Source organism: Phalacrocorax aristotelis, chromosome 7, assembly GCF_949628215.1.
Source record: "Phalacrocorax aristotelis chromosome 7, bGulAri2.1, whole genome shotgun sequence".
Lineage (NCBI taxonomy): Eukaryota > Metazoa > Chordata > Aves > Suliformes > Phalacrocoracidae > Phalacrocorax > Phalacrocorax aristotelis.
In genome coordinates this window covers 21,474,038-21,480,037 of record NC_134282.1, presented here as the reverse complement: position 1 = coordinate 21,480,037, position 6,000 = coordinate 21,474,038, and positions in this window count along the sequence as shown.

Sequence of the window (6,000 nt, the reverse complement as noted above, 5' to 3'; positions counted from 1 at the left end):
GATAAGGATGACAAAAGGAGGCAGGCATGGGTTTCTGCCACAATCCTAATGAGCATCTAAACCCCAGGTATGATTTACCAAGATCTACAGGGAAATTTTACCAAAGCTAACGATTTTTACTAAGGCTCACCAGGTGGTTTTGCCATGCCCCCAGTGCCCCCCTCCAGCCCTGCCCCAGGCCCACCACAGCTACACTATACCACACTTAGAAAACCCTCTGGGTTCTAAAAGAAAAGCTGAATTCCATCCTACTTTCTAACACATATTCATTGTCCCCTTTTCAAATCAGGCAACCCTGACTGTTTAAAAATTTCCCTCAGGTTTCACCTCCGGGTGAAACTGTGAGGCGCCATTTTGGCACCACCGCGGTTAGCGCAGGTGCCCGCTGGCACTCCTCTGCCCTGAGGCCCGGCAGTGGGAAGCCATAGCGGCGCAGCCCACCCTGCTTTCTGCAGCCTCAGGTCCCACAGCCTGTAGCCCTCACTGAGCAGATGAGAGATAAACTCTCTAAGTTGATGCAGGCACTGGGAAAAAGGTCTCGCTGGTGGGCACGTGCAGAGCAGAAGGGCTTGAAGTCACTGGAGAGACACAGGGGAAAGGGATGTGAGGGGGAGCAGCCACGACACCAAGGGAAAGGGGGTGTCTTCCACCACATGGAGACTTCAGAATGAGATGACAGAGAAAAGGTTCAGTCAAATGCTGGGTAATGGACTTGACAGCGGGGCAAGACCCCGACGAGGCTCTGTGCCTACTGTTGCACAGGAATGGGATGATCCCTGCCAGCCCCACTGCCCCCAGTCCCATGGGCCCCCGCCCAGATAGACACAGCAGGGCTAAAACAGCATTTCAAAACCTCCGGAGATCTGTACACTGTGTAAATTATTCCCATACTGACCACGGGGATGCTCACACAAGGGTGGGCTCCAAAGAAGTTTTGTCCATCTCTGAATTGCTGAACTCTAAAGTACTGTGGATTGTGTGCAGAGTACCTGTAATAATCAACCTTAAAGAAGATTACTTTTACAGATGTACCCACTTGAGACCATTTTGAATAAATGCATATATATGGGGAGGAAAATGTTTGTGTAGATGAAACAGTCTGTGAGACAAAAACATGGATAATTGTACAGAGGCATAAGAAAAACTGAGAACATAATTGTGTACAGCACAGGCAAAGATACCCATGTGAGCACTGAAAGGAGGAGAGTGTGGGAAGAAACAAGTAGCTTAATATTTGGTTATGGCCTAAGGAACAAACTTGCTGAAGATGAAGACACTGAATAGTTAATAAAGCTTCTGAACTGTTTCCAATTCTCAGACAAGGAAGCAATAGTTCTGCTCTTATCAGCAACTGCTCTTTCATATTTGTGTATCAAGCTAGCTTTATTAAATTATTCAGCAAAGGTCAAATGTGATGTGTCTTCCTAGTTTTATTATGATTTTTCATGACATTCCCTGAGCAGTTGAATAATAAACAGTGCACGTCAAAATGGTGCAGTGCCCGAGCTCTCCACAAGCACTCTGGATTGTGAGCCTACTCGGTCATCAGTTCTGAGGCAATATAAATGCATTAAGCAAAGATTTAAACTATGTGTGAGCAGTGCAAAGTGTTGCTTGTGGAACCACGATGGCAAAAGGGAACCATGCTCCAGCATGACATACACATAGTGATTTTGAAGCCTGCTTATAGGATAAATACTTTGTAAGTTTTTGAACCTGACTAACAATTTAGCTAAAGCATTTTGCTCCCTGTGACAGATGAGAACTTCCCAGACTGGGATGAGCTGTCCAGAAGTGCTGGGAGAGAATAGGTAGTGAAAACCTGATGGACTAAAGGGCCTACTACCTACAATGTCCACAGAAGCAGACTGCAATTTCAGTTATTTTAAATAGACAGGTATATTGAACAGATTCAGCTCAATTCATGTGATTCTTTAAGATAACCCTATGACTCCATATAAATATATGGAGATTGAAGATCATGCTTGACCAACCTGATAGCCTTCTATGATGGTGTGACTGGCTGGGTTGATGAAGGGAGAGCAGTGGATGTTGTCTATCTTGACTTCAGTAAGGCATTCAACACTGTCTCCCATAGTATCCTCACAGGCAAGCTAAGGAAGTGTGGGCTGGATGAGTGGACAGTGAGGTGGACAGAGATCTGACTCAACAACAGAACTCAGAGGGTCATGATCAATTGAGCAGAGTCTGGGTGGCAGTCTGTCACTAGTGGTGTTCCCCAAGGGTCTGTGCTGGGTCCAGTCCTGTTCAACATATTCATCAATGACCTGGATGATACCAAGCTGGGAAGAGTGGCTGATACACCGGAAGGCTGTGCTGCCATCCACTGAGACCTGGACAGGCTGGAGAGTTGGGCTGAGGGGAACCTCATAAAATTCAACAAGAGCAAGTGCAAGGTCCTGCACCTCGGGAGGAACAACCCCATGCACCTGTACAGACTGAGGGCTGAACTACTGGGAAGCATCTCTGCTGAGAAGCACCTGGGAGTGCTGGTGGACAACAAGCTGACCATGAGCCAGCAGTGTGCCCTTGTGGCCAAGAAGGCCAACGGTATCCTGGGATGTATTAAAAGAAGTGTGGTCAGCAGATCGAGGGAGGTTATCCTCCCCCTCTACTCTGCCCTAGTGAGGCCACATTTGGAGTACTGTGTCCAGTTTTGGGCCCCCCAGTTTAAGAAGGACGTGGAACTGCTTAAGCAAGTCCAGCGGATAGCTACAAAGACGATCAGGGGACTGGAGCATCTCCCTTTTGAGGAAAGGCTGAGAGACTTGGGTTTGTTCAGCCTGGAGAAGACTCGGGGGATTTCATAAATAGCTGTAAATATCTAAAGGGTGGGTGTCAGGATGATGGGACTAGGCTCTTTTCAATAGTCCCCAATGATGGGACAAGGAGCAATGGGCACAAGTTGGAACACAGGCAGTTCCACCTCAATATGAGAGAAAACTTCTTTCCTGTGAGGGTGACAGAGCAGTGGAACAGGCTGCCCAGGGAGGTTGTGGAGTCTCCTCTGGAAATATTCAAAACTGACCTGGGCACAGTCCTGTGCACCCTGTGCAAGGTGTGCCTGCTCAAGTAGCGGGGCTGGACAAGGTGATCTCCAGAGGTCCCTTCCAACCTCTACTATACTGTGATTCTGTGATATGCACTGATTTATGATAACACTAGCGGCAGAATAAACTGAAAGACACACAAGACTTTTTCAGGCAGTGGTGAATAAATATTGCAATGTCATATCTAAACAAAATACGTAATGTTAATTGAACAGAAATGTAGCTATTTAGTGTAGTGGTTCATGTTGTTCCGGATTACTTTTGTCTGGTTCTAGGCAATATCTAGATGTCTTTGGAAAAGCAAAGAAAAATTTAAAATGGGATCTTCTAATCAGGATGCAGATTTTCTTATAATTATTAAGTGAGCAATGGAACATTGAAGTGAACAATACAAGGAGGTATATGAATTCAAGCTGTTACAGGTTTCTAATGGTCTCATTAATATTGCCTTCAATTAATTTCTTTTTTAGTTTATACAGAGATACCTTTTAGAAATCCACTTTATAGACTTAAAGGTCAGAAGACTATGGATAGAAAATATTGAGAACTTTCTTGGTTACTAGCATAGCAAAAATGTGTGCTTTACATGTTAGCAGTAAACAACACTGACAAGAGGGAATACATTTCATACATGTATGAAAATATATCACAGAATTCAGACATAACGAACAGTTTGCATTCTATAGTCTGTCATACTCCTGAGAAAATGCAAATACATACTTGCTACATAAATTAGTAGTAGCATTTTATAATTTTGGTTGGGTTTTGGATTTCCAAAATTAAGTAACTTTGTATTTTTTCATTAAGTTTGGAGATCTAGGTTACAGCCCAACAGCCAGATTCTTTAAGTTTGAATTTGCACAGACCTTAACCTAGGGATTAAAAATCTGGCTGTAATATCGCATATAGGCAGAAACTGATTTCTCTGCACATAGATCCTGGTTAACAATCAGCCATTTTCAGTGAAAATTTGTAGATTCAGATAGGCATTTTGTGCCTTTCAAAATAGCTATAAGAGATACAGTTCAACAGCATTTGTCACATGGACAGATGCGAGACTTTTCAGCAATATGGAGTAGAAAACCTGTGTTTATTGGAGAAAAATGCTTATTTGTAGATTTTGTTTAAATGGGATACAATAAATTATCCAGGGAAAATAGAAGGAAAATAGGTGCGATTAAAAAGACTTATTTTCCTAGCTCATTCATTAAATATTATGCATGCTCAAATAAAGGAATAGCGACATATACCGATGCAAATATATGGCAAAATACATATATTGGGTATTTTTATGGGACTAGAGGTTATCTGTAGATAAAGGAAGATTTAAAGGCAAAGATTAGATTAATAAACACAGTTGCGCCATAAGGAATAAATATTTTTTTATCAAAGCCTGTCTCCCAAGAGTTTCCAATTCTTGTATCTATGAGATGACAGACAGTTGGCTAAGCAGCTGTTGTTATTTATTTCCGTCTTGTAAAATATGCAAACACCACACACACACACACACACACCCCCAACCCCCCCCCCCCCCAAAAAAAAAAAAAAAGGGGAAGGACCCTGAGATCCATCCTTTCTGCACTCATCAGTAAATAGATTTTGGACTCCATTGCTATGAGCATATTTTTCCAGGCTATTCCATGGCATTTCTGTCAAATGCAGTGTCCATGTCAGGCTCGTGCCTCTTTGACTTTCCCAGCGTACAGGATTTGTATCCCAGAAACACATGTGGCTCCCAAGAACCTCTTCAGCCTGGACAGGGGCAACAAGGAGGGCTCAACAGTACCCCAAGTAATCCTTATAGCTCTGTCAAAGATTCCTATGGTGCATCATAAATCAGGAAACTGCTTAGTCCCTCTGTCCTGGGCTCCTCACTTCCTCTGGGAAGAGCTTGTCCTGGTTCCCCGCCTGCTTGTACAGCTTGCCCGCAACCAGCCTGGATTATTTTCTCCTTACCTGTCTTGTTTCCAGGCTTTCCTGCTCTGCATTAGCCTCTCACGCAAGGAAGTGCTTGGGAGACACTTAAAAAGGATGGAGCAGCCAAAAATGCCCTGTCTAACTTCAGGTCAGGAAAGCACCTCGCCAGTGGCACTGTGGGGCTGGAGGAAAAAATCGCATCTCTGTCCCACCCACCACAGCTGCTGCCAGACAGGGGAGGTGGCATTTTGCAATCATCCTGCAACAAAGGTACACTCTTTCTGGGAAGGAGACATCATCCACTTCCCAACTGTGCAAGCAAGCAGGCTTTTAATCCTGTACTTTATGGCAAAGGGATTGCAAGTGGAGAAAAAGAGGGTTATTTGGCTTTTTCAGCAAGCCTAGGGCACAAGAGAGATGCTGACGGCCAAGTCCTCGAGGAGAGGAAGCAACATTGAAAAACATCAGGAAAATCAGCAGTTTAGAGCAGGGAATAGGTATTAATAAGTGTCTTTTAAATTTTGTTACAGAAATTGAAAGCATATAAGAGAAACATAAACTGGAAGGAAAAAAAGAGGTCCCCTTTCCCTGTTTTTCAGCATTTTTTAACATCTACTTTTCAAAAAGCATATTCCTTCCTGTTCCAACAGAAGATGGCTAGAGTTAAAAAGGACACAGCAAAAATAAAACAAAAATAAAATGCACACAGAAATAGAAGCTGAAAGAAATTCAAGGTGGTTACATCCCCCACAAAATGGTGAGGAAATTAAATGTCCACCAAGCCTAGCATGAAGTAAAATTTCCTCACACACTATGTGCCAAACTCTACTCCATTAATTTTGAAGAGTCTTCCCCATGTTTCAGTCAGCTTGTGTGTAAGCCTATTATAGAATTCTTGAGGCTTCTAAGGAAAAAAAATAATTCAGGACAGGCACCACCCACAACTAATTACAAAGTTCCTGCAACGTATGAAGCCATCCCATTGCCCTACTTGTGCTGGGTTTAAGCCTAT